General features: G+C 39.7%; 1 protein-coding gene and 1 long non-coding RNA gene across 6 annotated transcripts in view; one reads left to right on the top strand and one right to left on the bottom strand.

Moving 5' to 3' along the window:
* The window catches only part of LOC5578497 (TOX high mobility group box family member 3), a 321,793-nt gene that overhangs the window by 78,588 nt on the left and 219,591 nt on the right, over positions 1–23,614 (top strand). The window lies entirely within an intron of this gene.
* LOC110677664 lies at positions 20,602–21,029 on the bottom strand. The gene is made up of 2 exons (XR_002501109.1): positions 20,844–21,029; positions 20,602–20,719 (listed from the first exon to the last, which is right to left on the bottom strand). It is a non-coding gene; the product is annotated as an uncharacterized LOC110677664 (long non-coding RNA).

Genomic DNA, 23,614 nt, shown 5'->3' with positions numbered 1-23,614 from the left:
AAAGATTCATACAGAAGCAGTCGATGGCAAATTTGGTCTAGTTTCAGGAACTTGCTTGGCCATGCCAATTGGCCTTTGGACACCGGAGATGTTTCAAATATTCCGAGATCATGGCCAATTGAAATGTTTTCTGTTACTTGAATATTTGTGCGTTAGTTGTTTACAGTTGTTCTTGAAATTAACACTAATTGGAAGTTAAATGCCGGTGCATGCATTAAGATTCGTTGGAAATCTTCAGATATATGACCATTTCTGTAAAAGTGGTGATGTGGTCATGTTCCGAATTGGTCACTTCTCTAGAAGCCCCTGGAATGAGCATGAGCATGAGCATGATTTTTTTTTTACTCAGCACCGGTTAAGCTAACGCTGATTCTCTAGGGGCCCCTGGAATCTACTATAAAGTGGTTATTACATCTTGTGGTTCTAAAAATGCTCCACATCCTTCAAGGCACATGGAACCTGCTGTCCATGGTAGACGGTGATTCTAAAACTGCTTCCGGAAGCATGAATTTTATAAAGTGTTTATAAAGGTATTTATCGGGGTACCTCGAACCTACTATACAGTGGTCATGGCAGCCGGTTGTTCCGGAAGTGCTTTTGGAAGCATCACCTTTGAAAATCTTAATATTTGATACCCATATTGAAGTAATTCCGGACATGTTTTGATTTGGCCACTTCCTCCAGGGCACCTGGAACCTACTATAGAGTGGTCAGGGCTTCTAATGGTTCTGAATACGCTGCTGGAAGCATTATTTTAAAGTTCAATGCTCAATTGGAATAAAAAGACAAAGATAAAATTGACGTCTTTAGCATTTAAGTTTTGAATTTTGGGGAGCTGTACGGATTTCGAATCACGGGTGTACGGATTTTGATTCAACCTCATTAGAGTGTACGGATTTCGATCCAAAACAAGTGATTCTAATTCCTATTTTTTTTTTTTTCAAGATTCCTACTTAATTTCAGGCTTATTTTGGTATTAATTATGTCTTAAAAGATGTGAATGTCATAGAAAAAGAGTGATCAATTGCCTTTTACAAATCTAAATATTTTTAACCTAAGTTTTTATTTGGCTTAGTACTTAGGTGTACGGATTTCGGTCCCACACGGTACCCGCCGGTAACAGAGGAGAGCCATTTTTGCGAGATTGTTGTCCGGCATTCTCACAACGTACGCCGCCAATCTTACTCTTCCAGCTCTAGCGATTGGACACCAGGTTTTCCGCAGAGTTGCTCAAGCTCGTGGTTCATTCTTCTACTCCGTATGCCATTTTCTCATACTCTGCCAAAGATCGTCCTGAGCACACAACGCGTCGTACAAAAATTCTTAGCGCTGAAGTTCATCGCTAACGCATTCTGAAGCAGTGAAGTTCATCAGATCGCAAAGTATTGTGGAGGTCGTACCTATGAAGCCATTTTTCCCGCTGCCTTCCGCCTCTGTGCCATTCAGGTGTTCGTCGTAGTGCTGCTTCCACTTTTCAATCAACTGACGTTCGTCCGTCAATATAGCTCCATCTTTATCCTGATATTTTCGGCTCGCAGCACAAAGCGATTCCGGGATGCATTGAGTTTTTTGTAGAACTTACGTGTTTCCTGATACAGCAGATCCATCTCATCGCACTCCCACTCTTCCAGGTGGCGCTTTAAATGTCCTTTCACGAACCCAGTGGCACCTTCTTGCGTTATTAATAGCTGCTCTGACACTACTCCAGCAGTCCTCAAGAAGGGTTTCGGTGAGCTCTCCCTCATCCGGCAACGCTGCTTCAAGGCTTTGCGCGTAATCAGTTGCGACCTCGGGTAGCTTGAGTCGTTCCAGATTGTACCGTGGCAGGCGTCGGTACCGATTGTTGTTCACAACGGAAAGACTTTGGCGCACTTTAACCATCACAAGGTAGTGGTCTGAGTCGATGTTTGCCCCACGATATGTTCTGACGTCGGTAATATCCGAGAAGTCTCTCCCATCAATCAAAACATGTTCGATTTGTGATTCAGTTTGTTGGAGTGATCTCCAGGCACTTGTAGATCTGATAACCTGTATTCAAAGCAGGATAACTATTAACAGTCACTGATCTAAACCCTACTCTATTATAATTACTTGAGTCCGTATGGGTTTGAACGTTGTCCATTTTTTTTTTCAATGAGTATGAATTTAAACAAATTTTAAATAATTAAATTCAAAGCTTGACTGTATATATTTTCCTGAGTCTAAACAGGCATAAATATTTTTCATAATCCTTTAAAATATCACTAGCTAAGCTTGGAGATCTGAAGCCATTTGCTCTAAGGAGTTAATGGGATGGACCTGGTTTAGTGGCCAGATCTCACGCCGAGTACCTGGGATCTAATCCCATCTCCGAAACAGTCGGATGGGAAGTAAAGCCGTTGGTCTCGAGATGAACTTGCCAAGGGCTAATAATCTCGTTAGTAAAGATAGAAAAAAAAAGGAATAGGGGCTAACTATAAATAACCTCGGATCTCAAAACATAGCAGAGCACAACTATATTTTTTTAGTGATTTCGATATAAATTTATTATAATATTGTTACGTGATATTGGTCGGGATACCAACTAACCAACCAACCAGCTAACGGACGGATGGGAATGGGAAGGTTTGTTATTGAAGTTTTATCTCGATTTGCTTTTCGATAATGTTGTTTGGAAATCTGATATGGGTAGCATGCCAACAGAAACGGTACAAGGGTTGGCAGGGTACTGCTGCTGCTGCTCTTGCTGGATGGGTTTTAGCTGTTCGGTGCAGCAAAACTGACAACGTTTAGAATCACGAGGAAAAACTTATTACATTTGCTTTTGTGCCAGCAGCAGCGGTGCAGTCGGATAATGATCAGATATTTTTTGAAAGTTCAATCCATTGCTTGCCGCGGTTGATTGCCTTGGGGGGTGCATCTGAATAGAATTACCGCCAAAGCGAAGGACGCACAGCCAAGTTCGATTCAGAGGGAGGAATTCAAGTTTGTGATTTCGTAAGGTGGGGGCTGACAAGTTCTTAACCCTTTGCCTGTGTTCTGGGATAATTGTAACCATAGAGGACATAATATATATTATAAGGGCTGTAACTTTCTTGATAACGGACTTAATCGTGATTTTTTGCACGCGTTGGTGCGTTTCCGCAGGTTGTTTTGATTCGGTCATGAAACTTTTTAAAATATTTTATAATTTACAAAAAAAATCGACTAACTGCGAGTCAATTCCGCAAGTCAGTTTGGAGCAAATTATCTTGCTCCTTAGTGTATTGAAAAGGTAAATAGGCACCTGAGCAGAAGAACATAACTACTGAATACCAAATTGAGGTATTCCATACCAGATAATTTCCAATACTTACAAACTGAATGAGGTATGAATGATCCCTGCATAAGAGGTAAAATACCTCAAACAATACCTTCTGCATATTCTACACATACCAAGCTGATAACTAGATCAGGTATTGTAATACCTAAATAATACTTGATGGATTTTCATATAAAAGTGAAATTTTTCAATAGTAGTTCAATACCTCCAGCAGTCCTCAATAGCTATCGAATACCAAAATGAAGTATTTTTAATTGTTTAAATTTTTTTTTCAAATACCATAATAATACCAAAATGAAGTATTGACAACTGAACAATACCTAATTATGGTATGATACCAAAATATGGTATGCATAAGTTATTGCGAGTTATTCTTTCCTCCTCGGGCAGATTTGAAAGTATATTTACCAAGCTGTGATTCAACAGAAGTACTCAAAATTTCAAAAATGATGATTGCAACTCTCCAACATGCTCCATCCAGTCGATCATTGCTAATAATAAAAAAATTGGATATATTTTGAGCTTGGATTCAGCTTTCAAATAAGTTTCGACCTCCTAACTAAGCATTCAAAGTTTTTCAAAATATTTAAAAAATGAATCCATTTGACAAACGTAATCTAATAACAATTTTATTTGTAAATTATGCACCAACTTGAGCAGTTCCAGCCATAATGGTGCATTAAAGTTGAATTTGATTCCAACGCATAGACAACGTATTTTTTTATACAGACAGAAGGTTTTCAACAAAGTAACGTTCTCTGGGAAGTGCAATAAGTCAACTAACTAACTTGTTGCACTTTTCAAATCCAGTAAAATGTATGCACACAGATATTAGCTCTTTTGAAAAATGACTTACCTTAACTCCTTTTTTTACGCCTCTCTCTCTCGCTCTGCTTTGCACTATAGTTTTCATTCATTTACTCAATCATTCATTATACCCGTATGCGAACCTTTTAAATAATGTGCAGATAATTTAAGGTTTAATTTGCAAGCATAAATTATTGTATAAAAATTGCATCAATGGCAATTACCCTTTCTCGCTTACTCCAAACCAAACAACAACACATCGAAATCAGTTTTTGTTCCTGGTGGAGGGTCGCACAGTGGTCCATATTCGAAAATTTATAGCGGAAGCTCGTCATTCTTCATATTTTTTAATTTTTAGCCATGAAGAGTGTTCTGGAACATGATCTGAGGTTGACGAGCCTATTTTTTGGCGTATATTTTGAGTTGCGTAATGAGTCATAACACAATAATTTAAAAAATTCTAATTAATAATGAATGCATCTCGATATTATTTCTGATACCCTTAAGTGGCCTTTAACGAAATCGCAAAATAGTAGTCAACGCAACAAGTTGCAGAATGATAATTTTTATAGCACGAGTCGGTGATCCTCGTTGGATAACTACGACGAGTGATGTAAAAATCGAATTCTGCAACGAACTGCGTACATTTTTTTTTTTTGCAATTTCGTTGAATACCACTTGTGGGTATCAGAACTTACACTGGGGTGTACACGTCATTATTTAGCAATTTATAAAAATTATTGTGTAATGATTCGTTGTGTAATTCTAAACAGTTGCGTAATGCAAAAAGTTGCGTGATATCCTTTTTGCAATTCCTCATCGTAATAGGCTGGTTTTCATCACGCCAATCTGTCATGAAAATGCCTACTTTCCTGCACTGAAGTATGCAGTGCGGGAATAGTCATTACGCAACTGAAACCAGTGCTATAATGATTCATTACGTAACGCTCTCTCATTACGCAACTGTTCAGAGTTGTGTAATGAATCATAATACAATATTTTTTCAGAAATCGTAAAATAATGGTGAATGCACTCCGATATAATTTCTGATACCCTCAAGTGGTCTTCTACGAAATTGCAAAAAATGTTGTACGTAACTCGTTGCAGAACTCGATTTTATAGCACTTTTTGTAATTATCCAAATCTCGTTGAATAAATGTAAGACTTGTGCTGTGAAAATCAATATGCTGCAACATGTTGCGTGAACTACTATGTCTTTTTAAATTCTTGTATATTTTCTTAAATAGCTGATAATTTAGATAGAATATTTTGCTTAGTTTTTTAAAAAATTAAACTAAGTTTGAAAAATGGGTTTTGGCAACTTCCTGAAAAACTGGACCTCTGTGGTCCTCGTGGAGTCGCTCGGTTTCTTTCCAGCTGAAAGGAAATATAATATTTCTCTGCTCTCAGCCTCCACCCTTCAATCAGTTGTTCAGCTTCAGAAGAAACAACGAAAAGAAAGAGCACCACACATCCAGCGAGGTTCTTTTCCTCTTGGTTCCTCGCCGTATCTTTCTGCTAATTTTCGTTCGTTGCCTGGCAGTCAGAATGAATTATTACGTGCAGGGTGTAATAATAGCGAAATGCTAAATTTAAAGAGTTCTCCCGTTTTTCTCGGCTTTCTGCTGCTGTGGTATTTGCTGATGATGACCCTGAACGAATGTGGAAGTAAATAGGTGGATAAATCGTTGAAGGGGCATTAAAAATCTCATTTTCTATGTGGTAAGACGGTTCAAGTGCTACCAGTATTTATGGAGACTTAGTGTTTTTTCTTCGTTTCCAGTTGCTAATGATTCATTAATATTAGGATATTGGGCTGATTGGGTAGGGCATGCAGGGCAAGAAATGATTCCACTTTTCATATACGAATCATATTAGTCTTGTACGGTAGGGGAAGCTGCTTTCAGAATGAGACCTAAGGCAAAACATTAAGCAAAAGCTTGGTCAGTTCATATAAGGTTGATTGCTGAACTTTGAACGATGTTTTCTTCATTCATCTAAGTTTTAAATTCAGTGGTTTCCCAATTTACGAACTAGCTCGGGTTAAAAAAAAGCGTTGATTGTAACACATTTGCAAATAGGGCTCAAGGGCTATGAGCTACCGAACGAATTTGCCGAAGATGTCATCTTTCTTAGTAGTTAGGATTCTGATTTAATATTTTTTATCTATTTTGTACTTCTTGAACAAACCTCGCCAACAATATTTTGTTAATTCACTCGGTTCACGGCCTCTCTCCATTCTCGACTGCGACGTACGCTCTCCAGATCCTTCGCCCCACGCCTTCTTGTTTTGATCGGATTCGAAGCAAACACCATCTTAGCAGGGCTGTTGTCCGTCATTCTTGCAACATGCCCTGCCCAGTGTATCCTTCCAGCTTTGTCCACTATTAAGTCCGGCTCTCCGCATGACACCTTAGAGCGCAATATTGAACAAAAAGCATGAAAGTCCATCGCCCTGTCGTAGTCCCCGCCGAGACTCAAACGAACTGGAGTGTTCGCCCGTGATCTTCACGCAGTTTTGCTCACCGTCCACCTTTGCTTCAATCAGTCTTGTGAGCTTACCTGGAAAGCTGTTCTCGTCCCAGATTATGACTATAAGCTGATGCAGACAACCGGCCAACCTCTTCGGACCGATCTTGATGAGTTCGACTCCAATACCATCCTTGTCAGCGGCATTGTTAATTTTGAGCTGTTAAATGGCATCCTTAACTTCCCACATATTGGGCGCTGGTTCGTTTCTACTATCCGCTGTGCTGACTTAGCCATCGTAGTGCTGATTCCATCTTTCGATCACCTCGCGTCCGTTCGTCAAGATGCTCCCATCGTTATCCCGGCATATTTCAGCTCGCGGCACGAAGCCTTTGCTGGATGTGTTGAGCTCCTAATAGAATTTCCGCGTTTTTTGAGAAGGGTATCAACTCCATATCTTGGCATTCCACCTCATCCAGGCGGCGCTGTTTGTCCCGGAATAGGCGGGTTTGTTGTTTGCGCTTCAGTCTGTATCGTTCCACGTTCTGCCACGTACCATGCTGCAGCATTGCAGTCCACACTTTATTCTTCTCCTCCAAAATCTCCTGGCACTCCTCGTCGAACCAATCGTTTCTTGATCTCCGTTCCACATATCCGACATCAAGAGGGGCCCTATCGAGCTCGCCCTCATCCGGCAACGCTGCCTCAAGATGCTGCGCGTACGCATTGACGACATCCGGTTGTTTCAGTCGCGCTAGATTGTACCGTGGCGGGCGTCGGTACCGTTGATGACGGATAGTTTTGGGTGCAGTTTCACCAAAGACATATTAAAGACCTTCATGTCCCTTTTAGTTGCCCAAAATTTTATGGCTCATTAGGTAATCTAGAATGCCGTGCAAAGTGTACTCCGATCTGCCAAAAGACGACCGAATCGTCTGAAAGTAGCAATGCATATTGTGGCCAAATATGAGCTTAGTGGTTTTCAAAAAACTCCTCATCCGAAGTGAGTCGAAAGTACCAAGCATAGGATCCGGCTCCCTACGCTTATAGATCTAAAGCCCTATAGTTCCGGGAGTTCCTCGATGATCTAGAACTTCTGTTGTATTCAATGCCTTACGAAGTTCATTTTCTACATTTATGGGCATGTACTGCATTCATAATTCCTCAAAAGATGACAGATAGATGCCCGTAGATTTGAGATCTTCCTTCTAGGATTTTATTGGATCGTTCCGAATGTCCACGGACATTTTGTTTGCTGAACATGGTGCAAAGGTTTTATGCGGCTAGCCTTAGGCAAGTGCAGAAACAGTGACGTGGTTCGACATGACCGATTATGGTTATGCTAGGTAAAGTGCAGCAAGAACGACGTAATATTACATTTTTGTTTTTGTTGTGTACATACGTCATTAGTGCACGTATGTTTATCGCCCCAACGTTTACGTGTTAAGTCGAACTGGGACCAAATGTTTATTAATGGTTGAAAGGAAACTATTGGTATTATATGCCACAATGTTGGAATGAATCTATCTCATAAAACATTCCTATCGAAAAACAACTAAAAATCAGAATGGATGGATTTATTCCTTTATCTTTACAACATTATCTGTACTTTTACATTCTAGCTGTTCGTAATATGAATTAATACGGTACTCACTGGTGAACATGATGACTGCAATGTCTCATAAAAAAATATGTTGTCTTCACATACAAATGTTTACATTTTTTAGTACATTTCTGCATGCCATATTCATTTAGCACAATCACATAGTTGAGACAGTTATGTTTTTACGGGCATTTTGGTTGAGCTAGGGAAATGTTGGGAATAAAACGGATCTAAGTAGGCCACGCTTGAGAACAAATGTGTTTGTTTTTGCAGGTGCTGTCAAAATTTTGTTTTGAAAACATTTACTCCGTATAATCGTAATGCTCTGTGTTTCGTTTACATACAGCTAAAATGTGTTTAAAGTGAAGGTTATTAAGTGAAAATAATTAATTTGTCTGAAGTTGTTTTCTTTGCTAACTGTGAATCTGGATCCGTGGCATTAGACAGGTATTTGTTTACTCATGTTTTTCTTTTTTTATGAATTATTCAATGGATCAAATGAGGGTTGCATTGCACAACAGTGGGATAAACCTATATAATAAGCAATTTGCACTTCGTCTTAAAACCATACGTATGAAACTTTGTATTGTGCAAAAGTAATCAGTACGTGGTATCCTCCGGAGCTCAGTAGTCAATAAGTCAAGCAGTCAGACCATATGTCCAGTCAATAATACCTAACTTAAATATTCAAATTTGAATGAATATTGTTATGTAGGACCAGTGTGAGAGTTTTTCATGAATTGACCATGAAACTTATTGCAGATTGTTGCAAAATATAAGCCTTGTAACTTTCAAAGGGCCTCAATATTCATTGTGGGGAAGGCGCAGCTATTCCGCGAAACCTTGCTAAAGATCGAAGATTCAAACCACGGCAGCCGAATTGGAAATTTTATTCACATTTTTCTCAAAACATAGATTATTTTTATGATTCCTGTAGGAGATGGATGTAATAGTATATAGAAGAGATGAAATGTATTATTATTTGTCTAAGGAAAGATCATACAATTGTACTGAAAATAGATGTATGAAGGTGTATTTAGTAATTATTGAATGCTAAAGTAGTAAAATGAGTAACCACAGAACTCGTGAGTTATTATTCAGAATGTGTAGAAAAAATAAGTTATATCCAATATTGAGTATTTGTAAACCAGAGTGTAAACAAAATAGGTTTTTGGTATAGGCCTTTTCACAAAATGTTTCAAATCAGCTGATCTTAAAGCACTTTGACAGTTCTTCTATAGGCCTTTTCATGTGACAGGTGCGTCTATGCATTTTGTTGTGGAGGAGCGGTGCTAACACGAGGCTACCATTTCCATACAAGAACAGTCAAAGAGCTTCCCGATCAGCTGATTTGGAACGTCTTGTGAATAGACATGTGGAAAAGACAGCCCCGTGTCACATAAAAAGGCCTATAGCGAGGTTTTAATGCGCACAAGGCCCGTTAAGCGATTGACTGTGCGCAAACCTCGTAAACAAATAAGTTTTGAAACGGAATTATGCGACATCGTACGTGATGTAACGACTAGATATTGTCGGGTTTCACATTTAGCAAACCCGAACCCGACCCGTACGCGACATATTTTATTTTTTCAAATCCAGACCCGACCCGACCTCGAAAAATTTTCGTAGTTCAAACTTGAACCCGACTCGAAACCCGAAAACGAGTTCGATAATATATTAACTCCTCATTTCTGATAAAAAAGGAAGCATTCAGCTTGTTCCTCTGTTCAAACTGCTGCTAAAATTTTCAAACCCGGGTTTGGAAATCCGAGAACCGACCATCTCTAGTAACGACACTTGCCACATGATATATGTACAGAAGCAAAACTGCTGCCGAAGCGAATCAGAAGCAGTGTTGTGGAAAACTTAATTTGTCATAACTCACGCTTGAAATTTTTCATGCAAAGTAATCCTTTCTAACGTAAACAACAACATTCGGGTGTCACGAGTTTTGAATGGGTTTTGTGACTGAATCATGTTTTACGGTTTGAGTTGATTGAGTGATTTTGCATCAAACTCTCAAGCATGAGATTTGCGAAGCAGATCTCTAATGAGTTTGCTCTCACGGAGCGTATTGATAGAGATTTGAGTGTGAGTCTAGCAACACTGATCAGAAGTGCCGGGAATAGGACATGTCTCCCAGTTGAACAAAACTGACTTATTATCCTTTATAAAATGTACAAAAGAGACAAAATGATTGCGTATGAATTTTTTGGTAACTTGAAATACAGGGACGTAAAATTATGTGATTCTGACCTAATGTTTTATTAGGACCATTAAGGTCCTAAAATTATGAATTTTATACATAACGTATATTAAGGGGCCACTTGAAGTTTAAATATGAATTTGAAATTTCGATATGTATGATTTTGAGTCAAAACGATCCTTTTATAGTTTGATTTAAAGATTTTTAAAATTGATTTTTAAAAGTTGACCTAAATAAAATAAGATTATGTATGTTTAAGAGCACGATATCAATTATATACTTTTTTAAATACATTCAAATTGATTCAAAATGTAAAACTTCTCGAAATTTAATATATGGCCAATTATGGAAGCAGTATAGCAATAACGGACACACTTTACCTATATCAAAAAAATGGAATCAACTAAAACTCTCAAAACAGATAGTTGATATCAGCCTTAAACTATAATGTGACCATGCCTGTATTTTGCAAAATTTTACGAAGTTGAATGTTTAAATTCATAGAAATTTTAAAAAATAAATCATTTGAACCAAACAATTGAATACCATTCAAGTTTGTTGCATGTACATTGCCTCTGATCAACCATTAAATAAAACCTACTTTCGTGACTTTTAATCCCATCAATAATGGTAAGAAAAATTATGTATACCGATTTGGATAAATAAAAGGAATGGAAACCATAACGAACTGCTGCACGAAAATGAAGGCGAGTGGGAGAAGCAATCAAAATGGAAATCGAAAACTGAAACCAATTTTTAATTAATCTCCGTCGTCGTTCTCCGTATCGACAGTTTTCCGGTATTGTTGACCTCGTTATTGATGCATCGTTTGATTGACAGTGACGATACGGGTTGGATCGCCTTGGTCTGGAAAACATCCGTATGCAAGTAACAGAAATTTAATACAGTGTACTCTCCATTACTCGATATTTCGTATCTCGATATCGAGTTAGATAACCATAGTAAAAGTTGGTTTTCATGGCTACCTCGATGGTCCCTTGGATCGGAGTTGCACTGGTTTTTGTGTTCTGTGAATCGATACCTCCCTAACTCGATGGTCCCTTCATTATCGAGTTATGGAGAGTTGACTGTAATCGTGATGTTAAGGATTCCCGACCAGAAGCATTTTTGACATTGCGTTTGTGCGCTTGTTGTAAACAATAGCCTGAGTTAAGAAAAGTAACATAATTTGTAATAATTGAGGGTCCCAATCACAGAGGAATGTAAGTGACATTCTGATCGGTTTTGAGATAAATTTATCACAAAATACTACTGCTTTTAAACTTTCCATCGGTATTTTAGGTGATTTTTCCTTTCAACAAAAAAACAATATAATGCGTAGAGGATTAGATTACTTTTTAGCTACCATAAGATTTGTATGAAATTGAAAATTGCAAATAAAAACTGAATATCAACTCTGGAAATACAGTACAGTTAACTTTCCATAACTCGATATTGAAGGGATAATCGAGTTAGGCAGATATCGAGTAATAACACACAAAACCAGTGCAAATGCAGTCCAAGAGGGCATCGAAGTAGCCATCAAAACCAACTTTTTTACTATGATTCTCCAATTTGATGTCGAGATAACGAAATTTAAAAATCAAGTGTATAGGTTCAATGCAACCACTATACAACTTAATTGTAATTTAATTAGCACATGACACCATTTGATCCACCGCCGCATATCGCAACTCTAAATTACTTTCCGAAAACTTTTGACATTACCTTTCTTCGAACAAAGAGTTGTAAACTAATGCACCGAAAGCAACAGGAAAAGGAAAGAAAAAATACGCTATGATGATAAAGTGGAATCGAAATTGAGCAACAAAAAGTGGAACATCACAATGTGATTAAAATCCAACAACACCAGATCATCATAAATCATCGTCAGTCGTTGTAAGCAATCGCACACACCACCAAGAAAAGACATTACACCTACAGACAAAGGAATGCAAACACTTACTTATTATTGCTGATGAATGTTGCGTCGATCAGGGGTATGATTAAAATGCGTACATGCAAGTATGTAAGTATGTGCTTGGATTTTTTTTCTTCCTCCCATTGCAAACGAAAGCATAATGTGCTCGTACATTAAAATGACTTAACTCTTTTTCCTCGCTCGTGACAGCAGAAGGAATTTATTTGAAATATTGGAAACAGCAGAATTATGTAAAAGTCGAAAGTTTTTCGTCGTCTTTTTCTTACTCCTGGCCTCTTCTCTTCGGTGCTGTGTTGTGTGAGGCATGGTCTTTTTCTCTTCACTTTAAAATTTATTGCTCCATGATTTATTGGAGTTTAGGTTTCTTTGCCACTTTCATTTCTTATCATTATCTATTCATCTTTTCCCCTACCGGTTCCCCTCGTACGTTTCGACGATTCCCTCCTAGCTCAAGAAGATTGCCCCGCTCGTCGTCTTGGAGCATGTAGCACCACCACCACTTGCCATTATCATTACAGCCAGGCTTGTGTCAGCAGAATTATCAGCATGAGAATGTTTTAAATTTATACAAGCTATGAATCCATAATTTAATCAGGGCTAAAGCAAAAATCAAAAGACCAAGTGGTTGACGACGATGCGGAACTGCGGAAGGATTAAAACGCCAGAACAAAGCTTCCGCCCAGTGATGACAGTGCATTGAGTGGATCAGGGGTGAGGGGAGGAAGACAGACTAGTGCGATACCATGGATTTGGGGGTATGAAAATTAACTCTCAGCTTCACTGTAAAGTTTTACATGATTTATGTCCTTGATTGCGTCCTACACAGAACAAGAAACATAATCGGGTTTATTCAGTATTTTGCTTCTACAGGGTGGCAGCTTATCACTTTGGAAAAGTTCATTCTTGACATGGATGTAATGACGAAACTAAACCCTGTGGCAGGGTTGAAACGTGTGTAACTAGATCAGCGTTCCACTCTGTCATTTCTTGCGTTTAGTATCATGCAGGCGTATCTGCAGTTATCAATTAATTAACGGATTATTTTTTCAAATATTTTTTTGTCAGTATACTGGCTCACATATCTGGTTTCTAGAAGTGACCGGAGTAACTCGGGAATACTCCGGTAACCGGAGTTATTGCGGTGGATCACTGGGTCAAGTCGGGTAGAAAAGGGCGATTTTTTGGGACATGACAAGTTATTTTTATTTATTTCCAATGGCAATAATTTTAATTTGCATAAATCATTAAGATCTGATATTCAACATTATAAATGAATAGTTTTGCACCTTATAGAGTGTATCAGATGCGGCCACTCGGACTTAATGCCCTGAAGAACCGGCTCTAGATTTGTTAGGAACTAAACCGTTTCAAATCTCTAAATGTATAGATTCAACATAAAAGTTCACTAAAATGAGTTTCCATTAGCTTGACACAGATGTTAAGATACTAATTGTGCACTTTATCATATATTTGAGGCATCCCGAGCACAAGAAAATGGTCAGTTGTAAGATCAATCAAATGCAGTTGACATAATTAAATAATTAACCGATTATCAAAAGGTTTACGCTGACGCGTTTTTCTCAAAACTCCGACAGTGGCGACACTATAGCCGAGTCTGGAAACTATCTGTGGCTTGAAATTTGCCTACCTCCAAAGGCACAGTAGCACAGAACTCTTGTCACCCTACCTGACCCAGTAAATACCATTCACTGCATACAGTCAGCTTATTCGAGCACTTGATTTCGAATCATCCAGCGTAGCACGTATCAGCCTAATAAGTTTCGCCGGAAAACCATGTTCAGACATTATCTGCCGCAACTCATTTCTTTGAAATCAATTACCGTACAACCCCGTTAATTTGAACGGTACCTCATGCAAACCATCGGGGTTCATTTTTAATTTGAACATCTAGTCACCCTAGAAACGTGTTTCTGGTAACCTTTTCCACTGTTTTATTTTGATACTGCGTTCCATTCCACTTTACTCCGTTGCATAGGCTAAATGACGTTTAAACCATTTTTAATCTGAACGTTGTGCAAATTAGCGGCGTTCAAATTAAGAAGTGTTCAGATTAAATGTGGTCAAACCAACGGGGGTACCCGGTAACAGAATTAAAAAAAAAACGGAATATATCTAGGATCATCAAGGTAAACATCTGGTCCGTTGTCGAAAGGCCTCATGAAAACCAGCATGGTGTTCGCCGATGAAGGACTCCTCTGTTAAACAAGATACGTGACAGTATTTTATACGGCGAATTAAGCAAAGTAATTCCTCTGTAGTTGGCACACTCCAGTCTGTGCCTTTTATTGTAGGTTGGGCGTATGAGACCACCCAAGTAACATTGATAGCTTAACAATAGCTTACTCAGCCTCAATTTTGTTTACAAAGCCTTTTTCAGCTGAATAAACTGTTATTCAGCTACCAAAAATACCTGGGCATCCAACCAGCCGGTGAGAATTTCTTCGTCTTTCCATACCTTCAGAAGTACTCGGTGGATCGACTGGTACTATTCACTTCCGTGTTCGATAAGCTTGACCGGGATCTCATCCTTCCCAGCAGCCTTACAGTTCTTCAGCTTGCTGATTGCCTTTTCAATCTTTCCTATGGTCGGTGGGTCCACAACTCGAGCGTCTTGATCAATGTTCACTTTGTTTCTCGCCACATTTCCATTGTCACCGTTCAACAATTGCTGAAAGGGCTCCTTCCACCTGGCAGTCTCCACCGTTTTATCGGTCAGCGAATTCCCTTCTCGATCATTATACTTGACGGACACTGGTACGGTATTGTGCCGCGCGCCATTGAACGTTGCATAAATTCTCCGCATATCGTTCCAGTTCACGCTATCTTGAGCTTCATCTACCACACTTTCTTCGTGCTGCCTTTTCTTACTGTGCTTCGGCTCTCGCTGCCCTGTACCGCTCTCTGTTCTGTTCGGTACCGGCCACAAGCATACGGCTTCTGGCAACGTTCTTCATTACTGTCACTTTCTGGCACTCTTCAACGAACCAGTCGTTTCGCCTTCGTCGTTGACCATTGCCAATCACTTCCCTCGCCGTTCTTGTGACAGCTTCGTGGATGCAGTCCCACAGGCTGTCGGCATCTCCAGAGCCGTTGATTCGTCTCAGATGCTCGTCTAACTGCTGACAGTACTGTGCAGCTACTTCATCAGTCAACTAGCGTTGAATATCGAAGCGCTGCGTTCTATTAATTCTGGAACTCGTAACGCTGGATAACCAAGCCCGAATTTTGCTACAATGAGATAATGATTCGAGTCGATATTAGCGCCTCCATGACATCTGAGAAATGTCGCCCATCAATCAGTTCGAGGTATATTTGGGAGCATGCAACGCCACTCGGTTGTCGCCAGGCTTTGCGTTCCGATGGGGGGTCGGAAGACGTTTTCCTGATCTGCGTATTTGCATCGCCGATGACTATCTTTACAACTTGTTTTGAGCACTCTCCGTAGGCCTTATCTAGCCTTTCATAGAACTCACCTTTCTTGTCATCGGACTTATCGTTCGTTGGCGCATATATGCTGATCAGGCTGTAGTTGAAAAACTACATCATGAAACCAACTCCACGTTCTGCTCTGCCGCCGCCGCTGTAGTAGATGTGGTACTTGAATGAAGTGTTGGCGATGGAATCCACTGCTCGAACGTTCTGGAGTATTACCTGGATAGCTGCCAAGTTCACGCCGACATTTCGCAGTTCACAATTCTGGAGCCCTACACGCACGGGCTCATTCAAAGTTCTCACGTTCCATGATCCGACTTTCCAATCGTTAGTTTCCGTAAAACCAATCCGTTTGCTCTACTTTTGCCTTTTTTGATTGAAGAGTTTTCGTTAGGCCACCTAACCAGGGTAGCGCTTCCTACATCGTGTGAGAGGGGCTGCCTCCTCGGTGTTGGCACGATACAGCATTGTCACAACCATCCACCTTTGCCAGGGCTTGGGACCTGTAGCTCTGGTTCTCAATAGTTTCAAAATCTTTCGGACTTGCTACCATGGTGAGCCTTCATGCGTTGGCGGTGTTCCGTTAGAGCTTCCCCGTTGAAGTGCTATGTTCTCCAACCTGATGTTACTCCATGTTACCCTCTGTCCTCCAGGAGTTATCGATTGATGATCGTCCTTGAAGCACCGATACTCCTATTTGATGCGATGGTTACCCAACGCCACTTCCCATGCATTTATGTCGCCAACTATTACTACTAGCTGCTGATTGGCTTACTTGGCTATCATCCTGTTGACTATAAGCGGCGAATTCCTCAATAGTGCATCTTGGAGTGCGTAACAGCTGCAATAAAATATGTAGATCATTTTTGATATCGCAAAACTGCCATTTATGCTAGATACTACTGCTGGAAATGGGTATTGTCCCTATTGCTGCTAGATGCAGAGACGATCAGTTCACCCCACATCAGTCTTCGTTTCCGAGATCAATTAGACTTCATCACTGTGATTTAAACTCAGCTCAACTTGTTACTTCAGTGTTCACTGCAATGATACTCCGCTAAATCCCGGACATCTTGGCTCACCCCTTGAGTGTCCGTTATCTGTACTGTCGGCACATCGATTTGCCGGACGCTTCCAAAGCCGGACACGGTGTTGTTGGACAAATTCCGTTTTTTTTTCGCCTAGAACCCATTATTGTAACGTCTTCTACATTCTCCCTTCATGCTGGGACTTGTCTGAAAAAAGAATGTTTGGATGATTTAAAGCCGATATCCGGAATTCGAAGCATCCGGACACTTCGAATCAACATGGTACAATCGCTAGCCTATAGTCTTCGCTGACGTATCTTCTGCTGCATAACTTACTTCTGTTGAAGCCATTGCATTTTCATGACTTGTGGTCCTTCCCAAAATACTTGATGTCATCTTCTGGAGGTTGTTGTATGCTCACCTGACAACCCGAACAGCCTACCTTGAGTATGCCGGAGCAGCGATGCTTTGTGTAAACGGCTGCGTTATCGCCGCCACCTGAGTACCCTGTGGGCTCCTTTTGTAGCTAATGGATTTATTTGCCGCGTCATTAGATGTCACATTGCTTCTAAGAGATCTCCGGTGACCTCATCCAGAGTCGCTTCTGCAGTCAGGGATATTACTTTGATCACATCGCCAAGCACTTATTGTATGAATTGCTTATGGGCTGTGCCTTCTAGTTTGCAATCTTTCTTTCAGACAAGAACCATTTCACCAATCCTAGTCCGCCTTACGCTCGGCATTTCCGCGCCAAATGGCGACAGTTCTCCGTGCCTTGCATCGTTCTGCCGTCGCCACAGTGTCTAAGTTTTTGCTTACACTGTTCTCATTTAAGTTGATGTTGGACTTTTCTTTTCTAGGCGGGAACCTCACCAGTTTTTGATGGACCTTCTTCATCGAATTCCATTAGGGTTGACATAGTCCTTCATGTGCTATTATGTTCAGAGCTGGATCATTGCAAGTCAGGTGATGGCATCGAAGGCTACTCCCGCCCAGTTGGAAAAACCAGGCGACGGACTTGGAACGTATTCTAAGGTCTGCTGGGATGGGAGCAGCCTGTACCATTAGAAAACTCGCCGTTTCAGGCCAATGTCAGCCGACTCTACCAAGGGAGTAGAATGTTTTTAAGTTCATCAGAGCTCACTGCGAACCACACCACATATCAACTCGCGAAGGTCCTGGGAGAGGTTCGTTTAGCCCCTGGACTTTCATCTCTGCTGTTTCTGATCGAGATAGTGAGAGATCGTTCGACATGTAAGTCTCTTGAAAAGAAAATATAATGGAGGTCATCGGATGCAACCTAAGCATGCAAGATTCACCATCAGAGGCTAGATCTAGAGTAACTTGCCATCGGTGTTAGGTAAACTGCAAGTCATCGCCCACCCTGAACTGCAATACCGACTCAGATACACTCAGACAAGGCAAGGTATACCATCTAGTCTAGTACCTATATAGGGGACTAGTTGAATAAGCAATGTTACGAGAAGTCTCGGAACAGCTGATCGCCGCAACGGCTATTACTGCTATCAAAGGAGACTTGGGGTTTTGCTTTGACAAAATCCAGTGTTATTTTTAACAAGGGGACAAGGGGAAATTGACAAATTGGAGATCCTAAAATGTTCGTTAATGCGCTAGGAATGCGTACAGTTCCATCATCATTGCAAAAACTGATGACGATGATTGAAAAGTTAAATTTTAGTTTCAGATCTCCTGTCATTTGACTATCTCCGTAAAATGACTTATATGGAGAATCTTCTACCACTGCACATTGGTCCCAAAGCCATACTTAGGAAGGCAAAAGTGTTTGCGCCTCAACCACCTGTTGGCATTAAGCCAGCGGAATGAGATACCTAATTTCCGCGATTATAATCTCCGCAAGTGTAACACGAGAACTGAGCGTACTTCAGCGGACGATTATAATTCCTCTCTTTTTTTGTACTTAAACATGTTTTTAGTTAGGGCGTTGCGCACAGATTGAGAATTGTACAAATTTCATATTAATCATTGCTTGTACATAGGTTTATAGTAGATAGTTTAAGACTTACGTTTAGAACCTTACGTAGCTTCGTCCGTGTTCAGTGTTGTCGTTGGTCGAATTCTAATAATTTTATGATAAGTTTTAGATTTTAATTTAGAAGAGATTCAATTTTTGCTGACCATGATTTTACAATTTTAGGGCATGAATTTAAAGTAAAGAATAGAACAGTTTTACAGAAAGTACCTATTTTTCAAGAAAAGTTTAAAACAAATACAACGCATGTTCATTTGGCTCACGCTTTGACAGTTCTTGCTGCTCGATTGGCTCACACTTTGACACAAATGTCAGCTTCCGCAAATCTCTCTAATAAAAGATCACTAATTCTAGATATATGATGTCTTCGGGAAAGGGGCGGTTCATTAATTACGTAAGGGTTTATGGGGGAGGGGGGGGGGTCTGAGATTTCTTACGTGCCATACAAATTATTTTTAATTTTCATACAAAAAATGTTACCATGGGGGGAGGGGGGGGGGGGTTTGAAAAACCCCGAAAAATGTCTTACGTAATAAATGGACAGCCCCAAAGCTTCTTCATATTTTTTCAGTGATATTACAGGATGGTCAACATGGTTTGGGAGATCCGAATATAAACTTTACTGACGCACTTAGACCTGTGCAATTTTCCTCAATGTTTTAGAAAAACCAATTTGAAGCAACTTTGTCGAAGAACCAAAATTTCAATCTCTTGGTGGCCACTAACATTCCATTTTCACATTCACGCTTTTTTTGTTAATTCGCGAACCATAAGAGATAGAAATTTTGTTGTTCTAAAAATATTCTAGGACATTGCGCAGGTCTAAGTGCATTAGCAAAAAAAGTTTGTATTCTGATCTCCCAAACCATCTGGGCCATCTTAATGCCACATCTCTGGAAAAATGTCTGAAAAAATATGGAGAAACTTTCCCACGGACACTATACATCTCGAATTGGCGTTTTAGACGCAAACATTTTTGTCTTCCGAGATATTGTCCTCAACCACTGTGAACCGGAGCAAATTGCTGTTCTCGACGGTCAAAAATGCTAGTGCTCAAGATATCTTAGAAGATTGGTGTCTCCGAAGAAGTACTCTATAGCAAGTTGTATTGCATTTTTTCTCCTTCGATATTGATCTAGTTCACTGTTATCTTTTGATGGAGAATCTTAGCAAAATAAATGGTTTCACAAGTGTTTGAGCAAAAAAAAAGTTGTTTCAGTTGAAAACTAATAAAAAATGTCTTACGTAATTAGAAGACAATCCCAAAGAAGAGCTCTTTGAAATGGAAGTTTAATATAGAAGAACAGTAGATAAAACGTAGAACAACATACAATAACTGTTCAAAACTCATTCAAATTTTATCAAATTCGAATATTTTGAGTTTATTTATCCCAAAATCTTCCATGAACAAATAAACTGGACTTCAATAAATTATCACAATTTCTCATGTGATCTGATAATCGGTATAAAATCGAGAACACCAGCAAAACGAACACCTATTTTCCAATCGAGATAAGCGAACGCCATAAAAACTAATAATAATGGAATCCCTTCCGAAAGTGGAAAAACGAAAAATATTTATCGCTACTTGATCGAGACGGGTGCATCCGGCGGCGGGTTGGAGTCCAAGGTGTGCTGCAGCCCTGCTCCTTTTACGTTGTTATCTTACGGTTTCTTCCTGTCTCCGTCATCGTAGTGTCCTAATTCGTCTTTCGTTAGCTGCTGCTGCTTGAATATATTTCATTCGAGGTGATTGCCACATTGTTGCTATTTGCTTGCTGGTTGCAGACAGGGCCCGATCGATGAGTGATCCACCTTTTTCCCGGTATATTTTATTATTATCGTCTCTTTGGCCACCCCCACTTCCTCAGTACGTGACTCTGGGGGTGCCCTTCTGCTCTTGATGTTTTGAAAAGCAACCGTGGAACGTGGAGAGACGGAGCGAAAAATAACGAAGTGGAAGCAAGATTATATATAATTTTATTATCTAATAAAATCTTCTTTAACAATTTTAATAACATACCTGTGGCAATAACCATGTATTTCTGTTTTGTAATATCCATGTCGGTCGTTCTGCGGTCCATTGTCTATGCAGCTGGGGCTTACACATCGAAACATGGAGGGAAACACAAACACCACAGACTTGTTCGCAAATGTATAGAGCTCCAATCCAATCCACAGTGCACAGTGGCGCCCCTTGCACAGATCGGACAAAACCTCAAAGGTGATTACCCAACTTTACTTGATGTTCACAGAAATCTTAACGAAAATGAACAAAAATGCCGAAATTTTCGAATTTAATGACTTCTTTCCACTTGGCTAGGTTGGAGTCCGCGGCTACAAATCAAAGCCATGCTAAAGGTGTCTGGGTTCGATTCCCGGTTGGTCCAGGATCTCTTCGTAATGGAAATTTCCTTGACTTTCCTGGGCATAGAGTATAATCGTACCTGCCGCACGATGTACGAATGCGGAAGTGGAAACTCTGGCAAAGAAAGCTCTCAGTTAATAGTTGTGGAAGTGCTTATGAGAACACTAAGCTGAGAAGCAGGCTTTTTCCCAGTAAGGACGTACTGCCAAGAAGAAGAAGAGAAGAACATTTTTGAATATAAAAAATCTCATGATACGCTGTCTTGTTTGTATGATTTCAACTTCATTCACTTGTTTTACGAAGGTAGTAAATTGACTCAAGATGATTTAATGAGAAATTAAGTATTTGTTTGAAAAGTTAAGCGGAAATAATGTGATTGGTTAAATTTCTAACATGTAGATTCCAAAAGGCAAAACTTTGTTTGACGAACTGATTTAAGTAACGAACTCTCGGTCTAGTTCATGAATTGAGGGTAGTGCGTACTATGGCTGGTGAAATTCAAGGTAGCATATTTCACTTATAGTGACGCCAAAAATCAAAATCGAGCTCGATCATTTTCAATTTTGAGGAAATATCATTCAAAAGTATAGGAATTTGAAAAACAAGAATTTTTTTTTTTGAAGTTTTGTCCAGCCATGCGCCACTGTGAAATGATGCAAGTCAGATGAGAAGATGGTGGAGGAGGCGGAGGTGAATCGGAAATAGAAGTAACAAAGTACCTCCCCTCTCGCTGCTTCTCGTAGGTAGACATAGCTACCAACCTAGCTTAGTTCAGCCATCAGCTGAACTTCAATTCAAAAGTATTTTGTGAGATCAACCGGAGAGGCAGTAAGAGTGCTATAATTTTGTATTCAAACTGCAGTCCGGGTCTGGTAGCAATACTCAATAAATGAATGACTAGCTACTAACCGTGGGCCTACCATTACAGCTGTTGCTTCGTTAGGTTGGCGGTGGCTGCTGCTGCTGGTGTTGTTGTTGTTGCTGTTTTCGATGAAGTTATTTATTGGTAGAGCCAACTGAAACGAGGACAAACTATGATCCACTTTGCTATTTAAATGAAGGTCTCGGAAGTTGCCAAGAACATGGGCAAACACTTCGGTATATACCGGGTGTCTCTTGCATCACATGAATCGTGGATGCAGTTTTTTTCCCGTTCAGCTATGAGAACGTTTCTGTTTGAAATGTATGACCTTAACATGTGAATCATACGACTCTATTCTCAATGGGTCTGTTGTGTGATATCATATCATATCATGTCAATATTTCAAAATTATCCAATATGGACTAGCATAGAGACTACCCATTATTTAACCAACGAACGATTTTTGTTGAAACTTCAGTGCGATCTTCACAATGAAACCATTCAGGGAGAATACAGATTTCAGTGAAAAGCGAGGAGCGAGGAGATCTCGATGTGTATGGGAGAATTGGAGCTACCGTAATTCGGGGTGTAGTTGATCAGTGGGGAGAAGTTGATCATTCACGTTCCCACATGTATAAACTCTCAAGAGAGCTATGATTCGATTTCAATTTGCACGATTTTTGTGACGTCGTATTACCTGATGCCTGCTCTTAATGTTTCTTAGTTTGGTTTGACATTCAAGATAATTATACCATGGAAAATCTGATTTTTTATGAAATGTTTGATGAACTGTCTAAGGGTTCTTCTCCAAACAATCGACTATTGTCAAGGCTACATAAAAACACCATTTTAATAAACTTTTTTATACATTCCAGATCTGTTCTGGGAATCCAGTTTTGAATTTGGATTGTGGATAAACAATCATTTTCTTAGTAAATAATGTATTTATTCATATGCGAGTTGCTAATTTCAAAGAAAATTGCATACCTTTAGGCGTTTAATGTGGTGTGTTCTGTAATTTACAACATTTAAATTTAAAGTTGACCGATATATCATTAAGTTGTAAGATTTTTGAGACTTGAGCCAGATTCAGTGACCCCAAATTTAGAGAATAGCCAGGAAACTTTTCGCAATAGGTGATCAACTTCACCCCGGAATTAAAAACTCCACTTTTTGATTTTTGAAAAATGTTTTTGTTATTAAATGAACATTTCGTCGAAATTTTATTTGTATAATTCGATCGACATCCAACCAGTACAACATGTACAAAAAATATTTGGATAATAATACATGCATTCTACTAGGAGTTACCAAGCCAAGCGGTCTGAAGTGAAAAACTGATAAAATACTTGCATCTTGTCACCTTTATCCACAGAAGAGAGGATCGATGAAGAAATCGATCATGCAACTTACGGCTTTATTCAAGCACATTCAGATCGTGTGTACCGTATCTTTACAATAGCGCCAGTTTTGAGAAATGCTTGATGGTCCGAATTAGAACAGGGTCCGAATTGGATCCGCTTCCCCTATCCTTTAAATTTTGCTGGCAACACTGTTATAAGGG

This window comes from Aedes aegypti, chromosome 1 (assembly GCF_002204515.2).
Source record: "Aedes aegypti strain LVP_AGWG chromosome 1, AaegL5.0 Primary Assembly, whole genome shotgun sequence".
NCBI lineage: Eukaryota > Metazoa > Arthropoda > Insecta > Diptera > Culicidae > Aedes > Aedes aegypti.
Note: the sequence above shows the minus strand (reverse complement) of the source record. Positions and strands in the feature narration are given on the sequence as shown.